This window comes from Crinia signifera, chromosome 11 (genome assembly GCF_055691185.1).
Source record: "Crinia signifera chromosome 11, ASM5569118v1, whole genome shotgun sequence".
Classification (NCBI taxonomy): domain Eukaryota; kingdom Metazoa; phylum Chordata; class Amphibia; order Anura; family Myobatrachidae; genus Crinia; species Crinia signifera.
The window spans coordinates 61163102-61179820 of NC_139227.1; the positions used below are offsets into that span (position 1 = coordinate 61163102).

Here is a 16719-nt window from a genome sequence, read left to right on the forward strand (position 1 = left end):
AATTTTTGTACTGGGACAACATTGTAAGCAATATAAAATGCAGCACATATTCTCCACAGAAGACACTGTAGGCCACATGGACCAGCATGGAATTTACACATAAGGCTAGTGCTGGATACATGTATAGGGAATACCAATTGCATTATCTATACAACAATCTTCTCAATGCAGGAATTGCGCCGCCGGCGTGTTTCCCTTGTTGTTTTCCTTTTTACTGTATTTGTATTATTTCCCTACATTGTTATCATTCCCTGTTTTCTATGTCTTAACTCTACATCTACTGGTGTGAATGTAACTGTACAAACAACTTGTGTTCCCCTGATTAATAAGTGCAATACTAACTTAGACAAAGAGCACAGTAACATGATTTGTGCTCTGTAAATCACTTGGAACAAACGGTGATTAAATAACATTGGCCCTTATTCTGATCGGTGCGGATATTCCCGAATTCTTACGGTGCGGCCCGCACGCCACGGTGTTCTGCCGCGTGCGGCCATCGTCCGTAGAAACGCCCACGTGTCCTCCGCATTCGGACGGACTCACTCTTTAAGAACAGGGCGTGTTTACGGACGACATACAAACCATGCGTGTGCGGGAGAAACACTCCGATTCTGCACGGTATTACAGAGTATTACAGAGTATGCACGGGAATACCGCATCCGAACGGGAGCCAAGCGGTGCTACCGCACGTAAGTGGTGTATTTACGCCAAAAAACCCACTATTATGTCTATTCTGCAATACATCACATGACCCACTTATTCAATTACCTATCCTCATACAAAAATGCATATTTGGAATTGGAATCAATTAGATGCCAATATATCCTTACAAGCATGCCTAACACATGCATTGCACACATTAACCCTTACAGCAATTGAAGCAGCAATGGTTTCAATTAAAGCACTGACAAGCGTCCTATTAGTGAGTAATGAGTAAAGGAGTCGATTCTATTGGGTTCAGGTGTTAATGCTTGTAGTCATTAGGCGGTCCGTTCGCCTACCGCAGGAACGAGTGGTGTCCGCAAAGCAATAGTAGCCTTTTGGACACCGCACATTTCTATCGGTTTTGGTCGCGTGCATTCGGAGTGCTATCCGAATGTACGCCCCCCAACATAAGTGTACTCCCCCGTGTCCGCCCATGTTTCCTCCCAGTTTTTCCCACTTTGAAACTACGCCCATGTGTCATTCCGCATGACGCCCATAATACGCCCATATTTCCCGACTGATTGCGGTGAACAGTTTTGTACGGGATTTGCCCGAACAGGTACGGAGTCAAGGCGTGGCACGTTCTCCACGCATGCGCAGACGCCGTAAAGACGCGATCCGAAAGTATGCGGAAAAGTACGCGTCAATCAGAATAAGGGCCATTGTTTTTGTTTACCATGCATGCACATTTTTAAGTGTTAAGATTTTTTTTTGGATAATTTCCACTGCTTATGGTTTTATCTCATCATTTTAAACACAGGACACAATCCTTCTACACCACTAACACTGATTTACACCATACTTGCCTACCCTCTCGGAAGCTGCGGGAGGCTCCTGATTTTTTGGTGAAATCCCTCACAGCCCCGGAAGAGTAGATGGCTCACTCGAATCCTGCCCGCTTCCTAGTGAAGAAGGACTGTATGTTGCTCACCGGCAATCATGGGAGCCGCAGGAAGGAGGCAGGGCTAAATGACTAGATAATATCCTTAAGCTCCCCCCCTTACCGTGGACTCACAAATAACAGGTGTTTCCCAGTATTAGCCGCAGGGTGCAATGATGACACCATAAAGTGCCCTGTATTATATTCTCTCCGGGTTTCTACAATATTTGAATTATATCACTCATTTTGCCCCTTCTGAGCAATACCGTTTCAAATATCGCCCACTGTGTACACGACAAACTATGCATGCTCCTGTGGGTCCTTAGCGTAAGTTTATGGACATCCCTGTACATACAGCTTAATTTGACATATGGGCCCTTATTCTGATCGGTGTGGCCGGATCCGAATATGCGGCCAGGACCGTGCGTGCGAAACCCCGCCTTCCATACGGATCACCAACTCCGTCCGTACGCGGTAAAAAGCTGGCCGAACGGACCGCACGTGTATTTTTCATGGAATACACCTCCTCCATCTCAGGGAACCTCCCCCATCATTCGATGGTCGCAGACCATCGAATGCAGGACCGAGTGGTCCACCAGCTCCCGCAACCTCAGACCACACGGACATTTTTCCGTGCAAAAGCAGGGATCTGGGCGGGCAGCTGACATCCGGCGATGTCATATGTCCGCCCCCTACACGTGCGTCACGGCCGCATTACCATACGTACGCCCAGCGTTTGCATGGGAACGCCCATGAAATGCGGGGAGTATGCATATGGTAATGAGCCCAAATAGCCCTTCACGCCCCTCTCCACCCCCTGTTCGGAGTGTTCACATTTCATGCGGGATTTGGCCGTGCGTCCCGCTCGAACATGCGCAGAGACGCCTCTGCACATGCGCAGACACAAAACATCGGCGGCACGAACGCACGTGGATATTACCGCCCAACCAGAATAAGGGCCATTGTCAACGACTGCATGTATGGAGTGTGGATCTGATGATATCACCGGCTGTTATTGTTATTGTGTATGCACTAGATCGTTCAACCGGGAGTTCTGGCAACATCGTTAAGGATATCGCTCAGGGAGCCAATCGGAGAGTGTGTATGCACCTTTACAAAGTAGCTAGTATGATTAACAGAAAGCTCTCTTTTATGCATCCAACTAGGGCAGTGGTTCCCAAACTGTGTGACATGGCACCTGCAGGGGTGCCCTTGGATTGGTTGTCCATGTAATAGGCAAAAAATTATTGTAGCTTCCACATAAAATATGTGGACAAACAGAAGCTAATATTATCCTTCACCACATAATTTAACCTAAGCGTCACATAAAACACAATTTACATAATTATATATTTTTCTACATTTCTAAATAAGACACTTTTGGATAATAAGTGCCGTGAAATAATTCTGATACTTTGGGGGACATTTACCAAAATGGATTCGTAGAAAAAAGGTGTATTCGTAGGGAGAAATACACCTTTTTTTTACGAATTTGTATTTTCGGGATTTACAATCCCAAAAATACAACAATTCGTAGTCCTAAAGATGGAACATTCGTATTTGTAGTTACAAATACGAATGTCTACACCATCGATAGAATACGACAGAAATCACCATTCAAAAGAATGGTGGTTTCTGATTTACTAAGCAGCCGTATGGATAATACGGCTGCTTAGTGGTGTAAAACACCCACGCAAATACGACAGGAAAATAGAACACCATTTTCATGTCGTATTTGCGTTTTTGCCTGCACGGATCAGTCAGATCCGTGCAGGCTTCGGTGTAAAAAAATAGAAAAAAAAATAAATAAAAAAAAAAAACGGCGTGGGGTCCCCCCCACAGCCGAAACCAGCACCAGGCTGACAGAGCCTGGAGCCGGTAATTAAAAATCAGGGAACCCGACAAATAGGGGTTCCCCGATTTTTAACAACCAGCCCCAGGCTCCTGCTCTGGGGCTGGTTCCCAAAATACGGGGGACAAAATGACTAGGGGTCCCCCGTATTTCAAGAACCAGCCCCAGGCAAAACCAGCCAGCGGGTAATGCCACAGCCGGGGGGAGACTTTTTATGCAAGTCCCCCCGGCCAAAGCATTAACCCTACCGACCAGTCAGCCTGGCCAGGGGCCCTGGGGGAGTGGGGACCCCCCCAATAAAGGGGTCCCCCCCCTCCAGGACTTACCTGACCAGGCTGAAGCCTGGTGCTGTCCTCGATGCCCCTGGGCGGTGGGCATCGAGCTGATGGTTTTGTGTAAAAAATAGAATAAAAACCATTGTTTTTTACTGTGGCACTACAAGTGCCAGCAAGCCTCCCCAGCAAGCTGGGACTTGGATAACCACAAGTCCCAGCCTGCTGGGCATTAAAGGGCCCGCTGGGTCTTGTAGTGCCACCATAAAAAAAATAGTTAAATAAAACACACTGACACCCGTTTTAAATAAAAGTTTAATACACACATTACATACATACTGATACTTACCTTTCTTGATCCCGTAGGTAGCCCTGGTCCTGATGTCCTGTGTCGTCCTCCAGGTCCATGTCGGCTGTCTGCGTCGTCCTCCAGGTCCATGTCGACGGTCCGTGTCGTCCTCCAGGTCCATGGCGGTGTCCGGGTCCGAAGAAATCCATGTTGGAGCTGTGGAAGGAAATCCTACTCACCTGTTCCTGCGCTGAAGAAGTCTTCTCTTGATCCGACGTAGTCCAGGTAATCTTCCTGCTGTCGCCGGTCCCCGCTGTCTCCGCTGTCCGTGCATCGCGCTGAGGAGAGATGCTGAAGTTTCATATTCGGCGCCTCTCCTCAGACTGAATTCTATTGGCCGCCTAGCAGGCCAATCAGGAGCCGAGAAAGTCGGCTCCTGATTGGCCTGCTAGGCGGCCAATAGAATTCAGTCTGAGGAGAGGCGCCGAATATGAAACTTCAGCATCTCTCCTCAGCGCGATGCACGGACAGCGGAGACAGCGGGGACCGGCGACAGCAGGAAGATTACCTGGACTACGTCGGATCAAGAGAAGACTTCTTCAGCGCAGGAACAGGTGAGTAGGATTTCCTTCCACAGCTCCAACATGGATTTCTTCGGACCCGGACACCGCCATGGACCTGGAGGACGACACGGACCGTCGACATGGACCTGGAGGACGACGCAGACAGCCGACATGGACCTGGAGGACGACACAGGACATCAGGACCAGGGCTACCTACGGGATCAAGAAAGGTAAGTATCAGTATGTATGTAATGTGTGTATTAAACTTTTATTTAAAACGGGTGTCAGTGTGTTTTATTTAACTATTTTTTTTATGGTGGCACTACAAGACCCAGCGGGCCCTTTAATGCCCAGCAGGCTGGGACTTGTGGTTATCCAAGTCCCAGCTTGCTGGGGAGGCTTGCTGGCACTTGTAGTGCCACAGTAAAAAACAATGGTTTTTATTCTATTTTTTACACAAAACCATCAGCTCGATGCCCACCGCCCAGGGGCATCGAGGACAGCACCAGGCTTCAGCCTGGTCAGGTAAGTCCTGGAGGGGGGGGACCCCTTTATTGGGGGGGTCCCCACTCCCCCAGGGCCCCTGGCCAGGCTGACTGGTCGGTAGGGTTAATGCTTTGGCCGGGGGGACTTGCATAAAAAGTCTCCCCCCGGCTGTGGCATTACCCGCTGGCTGGTTTTGCCTGGGGCTGGTTCTTGAAATACGGGGGACCCCTAGTCATTTTGTCCCCCGTATTTTGGGAACCAGCCCCAGAGCAGGAGCCTGGGGCTGGTTGTTAAAAATCGGGGAACCCCTATTTGTCGGGTTCCCTGATTTTTAATTACCGGCTCCAGGCTCTGTCAGCCTGGTGCTGGTTTCGGCTGTGGGGGGGACCCCACGCCGTTTTTTTTTTTAATTTATTTTTTTTTCTATTTTTTTTACACCATGCAGCCTGCACGGATCTGACTGATCCGTGCAGACTGCTAGAAATAATTCGTATTAGCAGCCGTATATACGGCCGCTAATACGAATCATTACACCATCGGAGGGTTACAAAGCAGTCGTATATGACTGCTTTGTAACTGATCCTCCGGAACACGACTTTGCATACGACTTAAACAGTCGTATGCAGTCGTAGGGAAAATACCAATACGAAAAACTAGGTTTTTCATATTGGTAAATTTCCCCCTTTATGTTGTGATTTAAAAAAAAGTGTGGAATGACTGGTCTAAAGAATCAGTTTCCTAAAAATACATATACAGTACAGTATATATGAGTTTGTAACATATTGTTTGCTCAGTCAGTATTCATCATAAATGAATCCCCAACATAAAACTTTACATGTATGAGCAGCAGGTTAGACAAAGAGGGGACTGAAAAAGCAAATAAATAAATAATAATAATAATAAAGATATAAGTTAAGTGAAGGCCTTGTCTTTGAGTCTGTACAATCTAGAGGGAGTTGGATAGATAAGACACAGCATGCTTACTAGTGAGTGGGGACAGGCAAAGACAGCATGAGCAAGGGAATACATGTGGAAAAATCTGGAGGGCTATAATGGTCAGGGAACAATATATAGGAGGGTTTTGAAGAAGCATTTGAAAGATTGTAAATCCTGGGATTCTAGGGGGAGCAAGGCAGAGGGTTCTTTAGGTGGGAAGCCACACAGGAGAAGTTTAGGAGGTGGTAGTAATATATTGAAAGGAAGGTGAGGAGATGTGTAAAGATACAGAGCTGAAGTGCATCTAGGGACAAGGTAAGAAATTTGTAAATGGGCAGCGTTTGTGAGGGATTGTAGGTGAAAGTAATAATTGTGAAGTGTCCTCTGGAGGAAAATAGAAACAAGTAAAGGAAGAGGAATGTAAGATTGTCTGAAAGATGCTATAGGTCCATACACACTGGACGACTATGCCCAGCGTAAATGGACAGTGATGATGCGCGGGGAAAGCAGTTCAGTGCATACACACTGAGCAGCTTTCCCCCTGCCCGGCGCCGTCAGAAGGGGGGGGGGGCGTTGCATAGCGCAGCACTATGCAAAGACGTCTTTCCTGGCGATGTTGCGGGAGCGCGTAGCAGCACTCACCGCTCATCGCCCGGGCATACACACTGGGTGGCTTTGAGCTGAAAGCCGCTCAAACCTGCTGTTTTGAGCGACTTTCAGCTCAAAGTCACCCAGTGTGTACAGGCCTTAAGGCCATTTAAAGAGGAAGATGCAATAGTACAAGTTGGTAATAAGGGAGCATAAAGCAGGATTTTGGTTACTCCTTGTGTCCATGTTGTAGCAAGTGTATTCTGCTCCATATCACATGCATACCAACATTTAATAATGCAGGTATGCATTAAAATTTACCCCTGGGACATCTTTACTTTCCCTTCTCCCTTGCAATGCAAGGTTTATGACTGCTTAGTCATACCAGGTTTATAACGTGTAAGCAGTGCTACTACTGTCGGCAACTGGCATGGGCATTACGTGTATGCAGTGATACTACTGTCGGCAATTGGCGTGGGCATTATGTGTACGCATTGCTAATCTGTCAGCAACTGGCATGGGCATTACATGTAATTAGCGTTACTACTGTTGGCAACTGGTTTGGGCGTTACGTGTAATTAGTGCTGGAACTGCAGCAGCCCTGGGCTGAGGGAGAACTTCAGCAGCAGCCAGGGACACCTGTAGCAGCGCCAGGGAGAGAAAACTTGAGCAACGGAAGGGGAGAGCACAACTGCAGCGACAGCCAGCACGGTGGAGACCTGCAGAGGTGCTGGAGAGATGGACACCAACGGCGGTACCCGATGCTTGGAGATGGATACTTGCAGGTAGAGCCACTATGGGCGGGATGTATTAAAATACATTGCCGCCCTTAACGCCCCCCCCCGCCGCGATGCCGCCGCATATGTACTAACATATGCGGCTGGCATCGCGATGCGGTGACGGAGGCCCCCCGTGATACCTGTACTGTGGTCTGCGGGGGGTCTCCGTCACCTCCCAGCCGGCTTCTGCTGCTTTCACGCCGGGGACAGCTAAGCAGGCTGTCCCCCGGCGCTTCCTCCTCCCCTCTGCAGCCGGAAGGACGTCCGGCTGCGTTGATAGGGGGAGGAAGGGCTTACCTTCCGGGGTCCAGGAGGACCTGCAAGAAGGTAAGCCCAAGGGAGGGGGAGAGGGGGGGTTGGCGAGGCGGCGGGGTTGCGGCGGGCGGCGAAAAGAAGCCCATAGGCTTCTATAGGGTAACGCCACCCAAAGGTGGCGATACCCTTCAATGCGGTATCATTTTTGATACATTGGAAAATGCGGTAAAACCGGGGTTTTACCGCATTTTCCATTTGATACATCTCGCCCTATGGCCTTTATTCTGATTCACTCACAAAGCCAAATTCCTTCTCAAATGGACAAAACCATGTGCACTGCAGGGGGGGGGGGGGGGGGCAAATGTAACATGTGCAGAAAATTAGATTTGGGGGGGTTATTTTGTTTCTGTGCAGGGAAAATACTGACTGCTTTATTTTTACTCTGCAATATAGACTCTAAAGTAAAAGCCCACGCAATCTAATTGTCTCTGCACAAGTTACGTCTGCCCCACTTGCATTGCACATGGTTTTGTCCATTTGAGAAGGAATTTGCCTCTGCGGGTGAACCAGAATAAGGGCCTATGTTCATGACTGGTCCTTTATTACTATAGCAGTCCCTATCAGCACATATCAATCACAAATGTAAACACAAATTGCATCAACTGTAACAAAGAATATTAACATATGAAATAAACTATTCTGTAAACTATAACATATAGCATTTATTTAACCAGGTAATATCCCAATGAAACAGGTAACATTCAACAACCACTTTAAGAAATATTACAATGTTAACCCTTTGAGTGCCAAGTGAATTTGTTAACATAGGTATGAAAACTGCTAAACAAAGATTCTTATTCATCATAATGGCCTGTAATATTTACCTTATACAGGAAATAAAATCTTTTTTTATACAACATTTTTTATTTGAATTTATATAAAAAAATGTGAGTAACGGTACCATATCTTGGCAGATATCTTGACATCTCTCACAGAGATGTTGGCACTCAAAGGGTTAAACGGACAAAATATAATGAAAACACATGGTGATTACACAACTATTACTATTTCTGTTTGAAAATAATAGGTCTTAATAAATATCATTGTACACTACATCTATTTTTTTTTTGGAAAGGAACATCTTAATCCACTTTCCAGAGATCTTTTTCCCCTATGGAAAAAGTGGATGAGTATTAAAATGTGCAGAGAGAATTATGCTGGGTACACACCAGGACGACTAGGGCCCGATCCCATCAATCTAGATCCAATTCCGACCGAATGCATGTAGATTGTGTGGTGATTGGGCCCTTTCCTGTCCTGGTGTGGAGAGACACCGATCCGATGCGCGGCCCCTCGGGTCGGTCGGTTGTTATTCAGATCCTACCTGCAGCAGGTAGGATCTGGAAATGACCATACTCCCGGGTGCGGGTTGCCATTGGATCAGACCCGCTCACGGTGCACATCGTGAGCGGGTCATGCCCCCCCGTCGTCGTGAGCGGGTCGGAAGAAACACTGACGACCCGCTCACGATGTGCATCGTGAGCGTGACATCCTGGTGTGTACCCCACATTTAGATTTGGGTGATTCATTTTGTTTCTGTGCAGGGTAAATACTGACTGATTTATTTTTACACTGGAATATAGATCTTGAAGTAAAACCCCACCCAAATCTAATTATAGCTGCACAAGTAACATCTGTCCCACATGCAGTGCACATGGTTTTGTCCATCTAAGAAAGATTTTGTCAGAAAGAGTGAACTAGAATAAGGCCCATAGTGACAGGCTTAAGCACAATGGCTCAACACATCTCGTAGGACTATCGATGCACCCCTGCGGTGCTGTGTGCTGATCAAACGTTTTGCCAATTGTTTATAGGGGTATGGATCATTGGACAGACAGCAACTAGGTCGACACCACAAGGTCGACATGCCTCAAGGTCAATATGACTGAAGGTCAACATTTGGTGAGGTCAACAGGGTCATTAGGCCGTCAGGGTCATTAGGTCGACATGGAGAAGGTCGACAGTCAAAAGGTCAACAGGGGTTTTTTCACTTTTTTGTCCTGAATTTCGACACAGGACACTGAAATGTAGAACAGCGTCCCCTCACATGGCTCGCTACGCTCGCCATGCTTCGGGCACACTATTTTATTCTCCCACCTAGTGGATGATAGGGCATGAAATACCGCCTGTTGGCACATACTGACTCCCCCAAAAACTGAAAAACCCCATGTCGACCTTTTGACTGTCGACCTAATGACCCCATGGACCTAACCCCATGTTGATCTTGTGGTGTCGATCTAATGCTCGTCAACAGAATGCTTGTAGACCTAGTGACCGTATCCCGTTGATAGGCAGAACCCCGCAATCTAGCTGATAGATGGTGCAAGCGCTGGCTTTCCCTGCAGGCTATAGTGATACACAGGACCCAAACATCGCCATCACTGCAGGGTGCTCAATATCTAAGCGATCTTGGGGGAAATTTACCAATATGAAAAACCTAGTTTTTCGTATTGGTATTTTCCCTACGACTGCATACGACTGTTTAAGTCGTATGCAAAGTCGTGTTCCGGAGGATCAGTTACAAAGCAGTCATATACGACTGCTTTGTAACCCACCGATGTCGTAGGAATTCGTATTAGCAGCCGTATATACGGCTGCTAATACGAATTATTTGTAGGCAGTCTGCACGGATCAGTCAGATCCGTGCAGGCTGCAATGTGTAAAAAATAAATAAATAAATAAATTAAAAAAAAAACGGCGTGGGGTCCCCCCCACAGCCGAAACCAGCACCAGGCTGACAGAGGCTGGAGCCGGTAATTAAAAATCAGGGAACCCGACAAATAGGGGCTCCCTGATTTTTAACAACCAGCCCCAGGCTCCTGCTCTGGGGCTGGTTCCCAAAATACGGGGGACAAAATGACTAGGGGTCCCCCGTATTTTAAGAACCAGCCCCAGGCAAAACCAGCCGGCAGGCTAATGCCACAGCCGGGGGGAGACTTTTTATGCAAGTCCCCCCGGCCAAAGCATTAACCCTACCGACCAGTCAGCCTGGCCAGGGGCCCTGGGGGAGTGGGGACCCCCCCAATAAAGGGGTCCCCCCCCTCCAGGACTTACCTGACCAGGCTGAAGCCTGGTGCTGTCCTCGATGCCCCTGGGCGGTGGGCATCGAGCTGATAGTTGTGTAAAAAATAGAAGAAACCATTGTTTTTTACTGTGGCACTACAAGTGCCAGCAAGCCTCCCCAGCAAGCTGGGACTTGGAGAACCACAAGTCCCAGCCTGCTGGGCATTAAAGGGCCCGCTGGGTCTTGTAGTGCCACAGTAAAAAAAATAGTTAAATAAAACACACTGACACCCATTTTAAATAAAAGTTTAATACACACATTACACACATACTGATACTTACCTAGCTTGATCCCGTTGGTAGGTCGCTGGCTCCGGTGTCGGCGGCTCCGTGTCGGCGGCTCCGTTGTCGGCGGCTCCGTGTCGGCGGCTCCGGGGTCGTCGGCGTCCTGTCCGAAGATAATCCATGTTGGACCTGTGGAAGGAAATCCTACTCACCCAGGTCCTGCATGGATGGTCTTCGTTCTTCATCCGTCGACATCCCGGTCTTCTGACAGCTGCTGGCGACTTCCAGCAGCTGTCGGCATCTTCCGCGACGCTCCCCGGCTTTCAGAGCCGGAGAGAGAACCTTCCTGGTCGGCGTCTGGGCTCAGAATGAATTCTGGCCAATCAGGAGCCGCCTAGCCGCCTAGCGGCCAATCAGGAAAGGTCTTTCCTGATTGGCCGCTAGGCGGCTAGGCGGCTCCTGATTGGCCAGAATTCATTCTGAGCCCAGACGCCGACCAGGAAGGTTCTCTCTCCGGCTCTGAAAGCCGGGGAGCGTCGCGGAAGATGCCGACAGCTGCTGGAAGTCGCCAGCAGCTGTCAGAAGACCGGGATGTCGACGGATGAAGAACGAAGACCATCCATGCAGGACCTGGGTGAGTAGGATTTCCTTCCACAGGTCCAACATGGATTATCTTCGGACAGGACGCCGACGACCCCGGAGCCGCCGACACGGAGCCGCCGACAACGGAGCCGCCGACACGGAGCCGCCGACACCGGAGCCAGCGACCTACCAACGGGATCAAGCTAGGTAAGTATCAGTATGTGTGTAATGTGTGTATTAAACTTTTATTTAAAATGGGTGTCAGTGTGTTTTATTAAACTATTTTTTTTACTGTGGCACTACAAGACCCAGCGGGCCCTTTAATGCCCAGCAGGCTGGGACTTGTGGTTCTCCAAGTCCCAGCTTGCTGGGGAGGCTTGCTGGCACTTGTAGTGCCACAGTAAAAAACAATGGTTTCTTCTATTTTTTACACAACTATCAGCTCGATGCCCACCGCCCAGGGGCATCGAGGACAGCACCAGGCTTCAGCCTGGTCAGGTAAGTCCTGGAGGGGGGGGACCCCTTTATTGGGGGGGTCCCCACTCCCCCAGGGCCCCTGGCCAGGCTGACTGGTCGGTAGGGTTAATGCTTTGGCCGGGGGGACTTGCATAAAAAGTCTCCCCCCGGCTGTGGCATTAGCCTGCCGGCTGGTTTTGCCTGGGGCTGGTTCTTAAAATACGGGGGACCCCTAGTCATTTTGTCCCCCGTATTTTGGGAACCAGCCCCAGAGCAGGAGCCTGGGGCTGGTTGTTAAAAATCAGGGAGCCCCTATTTGTCGGGTTCCCTGATTTTTAATTACCGGCTCCAGCCTCTGTCAGCCTGGTGCTGGTTTCGGCTGTGGGGGGGACCCCACGCCGGTTTTTTTTTTATTTATTAAATTTTTCTATTTTTTTACACTGTAGCCTGCACGGATCTGACTGATCCGTGCAGGCTAAAACGCAAATACGACATGAAAATGGTGTTCTATTTTCCTGTCGTATTTGCGTGGGTGTTTTATACCACTAAGCAGCCGTATTATCAGTACGGCTGCTTAGTACATCAGAAACCACCATTCTTTTAATGGTGATTTCTGTCGTATTCTATCGATGGTGTAGACATTCGTATTTGTAACTACAAATACGAATGTTCCATCTTTAGGACTACGAATTGTTGTATTTTTGGGATTGTAAATCCCGAAAATACAAATTCGTAAAAAAAAGGTGTATTTCTCCCTACGAATACACCTTTTTTCTACGAATCCATTTTAGTAAATTTCCCCCCTAATCACATCGCTTAGAAATGGGGCTGAAATCGCCCTGTGTGTATGCCCCTTTAGATGATCCAAATAAAATCAAGAACATAAAGAAATAAATAAATAATTATATACAGACAGTATATAAAGGCAGATAATATAAAAAAAAAGATAAAATATACTGTATATACAAGGTGAAGGGTAATGGAACATAGAATCACTGTGAGTTAATGTGAAAGAGAAAGATGACAACACAAAAACAGGAAAGGAACGGGAGGAGTAAGAACATAAGACAGTCCAGAGAAAATGAGAGAAATCAGATAAAAAGAAGAGCTACAGTACATACAGTATAAAGAATACATAACATGTCCTCACCTCTTACCACAGGTAACACTTCTGAGACCAGCACCAACTTTACAGCTTCCCTGTACGATCTTCTGCAGACTCCTCACAGTTTCCTCTCTCAACATCTCTCAAGTTTTTTTTTTTTTTTTCGAACAACTTCAGAGACAGGAAATTCAAGAGCTGCTCTGTCCTGTCTGCCCCTCCCCTCCACCACTAAATGCATGGCTTCTGCTTATTCTCATGCTGGAGAGAAGGCACAGACATAGATTAGATAAGAGTATACAAGTCTATGATAGATAAGACATGGTATATGAGATTAGCACATAAAGGTGTATAAACACGGTGCGATTTTACTGTCAATTTTAACTATATAATCAAATTTGTCTAGCAAATTAGCTAAATCGCACCATGTGCACACTGTGGGCAATAGCGATGCTTGGCCCCGAGGCATCGCTACCTCCTAGCGAAATAAACTGTACAGGCAAGGCAATTGTGACTAGCCGGTTTGACTAGCTGATTTGATTGGCCAAATTGCACATAGTCAAAATCATTTAGTGCACATAATCACCTTAGTCAAAATTGTCCCTTAGCCAATATCTCACGGTGCATACATGGCTAAAGATGCAATAAACAGACAGTACATGAGACAAATATACCAGAGAACAAAACTTTGGTTTATAGCAGAATATTGATTCAAAAAAAGATATAGTAAAAACAAAAGGGCTTTATTGTGTTAATAATCCAGAGATTAGGGGCTGCAACGAGGGTGGTGTGGAATATGCTGATGCACACAGCACAGCAAGAAAGTCGGCGCTGTTGGTGGCACTTGTTAATAATCTGTTTTAATTACTTTCATTGTACCCAAGGTTTGAACCTATCACTTGCGGTATTGCAGTCAGACATTCTATTCATGATGTATCTGACACTTCCAAGAAAGCTAGAAACTTCTAACTACAATATTTGAAGCTCATCGTATATTTCATGAAAAAAATATCAGCATTGCAGCTAAGCAGATCTGTATAGTGTGTGGCTGCACTGGATTGGATGTGTGGCAGTATACTACATAAATCTGCTCAATTGCAATGCTGATAGCTTCATATAGTTATACATCTCATCGCTGTTATGTGGGATCAAATGAGAGTAAGGTTATAGGTTTGGGTTTGAATCCTGGGAATAGCAGCATTTGTACATAATATACAGTATTCATAAATATAGACATCATAGTGTGAGCTTCCCCTAGGGCCAGTTTTGCCATGCCGCTCCCCCACAAGGGCATGCACCTTATGTCCATAGTAGAAAATTTCAAGGGGGGGGGGGGGGCACTAATTCTCTTCCTGACACTCTCTCCTTTGTGTCTATGTTTCACTCTCCTTGTCTTGGGCTTCTTCTTATGTTTCATTGCTCCCAACCTCCTTCCTAGGATAGAAAATAGGGAAAAGGGAATACATTCCAAGCATAATGCCATGTCAGTCAGCAAGACAGCAGCAACAGGACCACTGACCAGCAAAACTCCTGGCAACGAGCAGGAACAGGTCAACTATTGGCAAAGATTAAAAGCTTATTGATCCCTTTGTGTGGGACATACATGTAATTTCGGAAGGGGCATTACTGTCTAGGGCATAATATGCAAGGGGAATTACTGTGGGTGGAATAATAAGGTACATGGGGCAATACTATTTGGGGTATAATATGGTTGAAAAAACATCACTGTGTTGGGAATAGCATGGTGGGAGGGGCATTACTATGCCACATTAGATGAAAAAGGGACACTATGATGTTATGTAAATCAGGTTGCACCACTGTTTGGCATAATTTGTGGTTACTATTGTGTGGCAATGCTTCTGCCTAGCAAGACCATGCCCCTTTCTTGGGACATGCACCTTCAGCACACGGGTGTGGTATAGGGGTCCGAGAGTCGGGATCATGACAGTCATTAGCCCGACGTCGGGATCCCGACTGGCCGGACCCAGACCGCATGGTGAGCGCAACTAAGCCCCTCGCGGGCTACGCGAGCCACCTATTCTATTCTCCCTCTATGGGGGTCGTGGACCCCCACAAAGGAAAATAGCCGACGGCTGTTTTGACAGTCGGGATCCCGACTGTCGGGACCCCGTCCGGCACCCCAGCACACGCTGTCCCTGTTTAAAATAGGAGGATGCCAATGCCCTTTGTGGCACTGGGCACCAAATGCCTAATTAAGGTTTTGTGAATGAGGATTGCTATGGGTGAGGAGTGATGGGTTTTGCTGTAATCTGTGCTGTTTAGTGATGGGGGAGTGCTGGGAGAGAGATGCTGGGTCAAAGGCAGAAGTAGTTCTGGTGCTAGGGCATGAAATTGATTAGGGCTGTTTCTGTGTCAGGCAGCAGAGCAGAGACCAGTGGTGACTGTCTGCAACCCCCTGCATTGCAGTGCCAACCATATAGTGTAGGGGTTAAACCACTTAGCACATATAAGCATACATGTTCTAATGAACTCTAGTGGTTGGCTTAGAAGTGTGATGCCTTAAGGGGAAGCAAATCCTGCCGCTGAAGTATTGCCGCCACCACTCTTTTCATCCTGGCCAGCACTGACAGAACCACTGGCTGGTTAGCTGCTGCAGCAGGTACCCCCATCCCCAGCACAGGGTCTCTGAAAGTGTGTGACTAGCCCCAGCAGTCCCCCCCCCCCCCCCCCCCGCCCAGCACTGTTCCAAAATGTCACCTCCTCCCTGCACCTAGTGATACTTTCTTACCAGAGTATGTAAATAGGCTGCCCCACGGTGGGTCAACACACACCGCTGCTGCTGGGCAGGCTCCAAGTCCTGCACTCTGCTGCTGATGTGCTCCTGCACCGTCACTTGTGTGCAGGAGCTGATGTGGTGGAGGGTGCTGCACCCAACGTGGCTTTATTCAAGGCAAGTTGTTGGCCATAGCGTGTCTTCCCTACGACGGACAGGCAACTGCATTATTTATTTTGTAGTTGTCGCTACAGCCCAGCGGCAGAGACAGTGGAGCGATTGTAAGCGATAGTTTATGCGAAAACCATATTGACAACCAACCAAGTGACAGAGCTCACGCCCTGCTTTTATAGAGTGGTGAAGAAAATACTGCAGCTATAGGTGGTGGTATTACTGTAGCTCTAAAAAAGACTACGAATTGTAAGTAACCTCTACTCCTTGTAACACCTTGGACACTTAGCGCTGCCATAGGCACCATGTGGCATAGGTACAATGCTACATGTGAATGGTCTGGTATGTGAGTCAATAGGGTAAGACTCCAGGAAGTTCTGAAGGGCGAACTTGAAACCATCCCGCGCCACGCTAACCCCCATATCTACTTTGTTTACAATGCTACATGTGGCTAGCAGGCTGAAGGCAGAGCAAATCCCTATGTACAAGGATTTTCTCTGCCTTTGTGTTTGGCCCCTTTTATTTCCTGTTAGAATATGGCCCAGGACTGATGGGGAGGTGCAGGGAGGATAGCTGAAATTGGGAGTCAACCAAATAGAGGTTATACTGAAACCCCAAAAGTATTTTTATTATTTTTTCAGAGACCCCGGCGGTTTGGATAAGAAGAGAAAATGACAATTGAAGCAAAGATGAGATGAATCTGCAGGAACTTACACTGAAA

At 47.5% G+C, this 16719-nt stretch overlaps 1 protein-coding gene across 3 annotated transcripts in view; it reads right to left on the bottom strand.

Annotated features, from left to right (window-relative positions):
* The window catches only part of LOC146046198 (serine/threonine-protein kinase D1-like), a 179286-nt gene extending 166017 nt beyond the window's left edge, over positions 1-13269 (bottom strand). For 2 of the 3 annotated variants that reach the window (XM_083165423.1, XM_083165421.1), the window contains exon 1: positions 13142-13269. The gene's annotated coding sequence lies outside the window, so the exon portion shown is untranslated. The remainder of the gene's footprint in view (positions 1-13141) is intronic. The other variant, XM_083165422.1, reaches the window with a different exon arrangement.
* Between the last annotated feature and the right edge of the window lie 3450 nt (positions 13270-16719).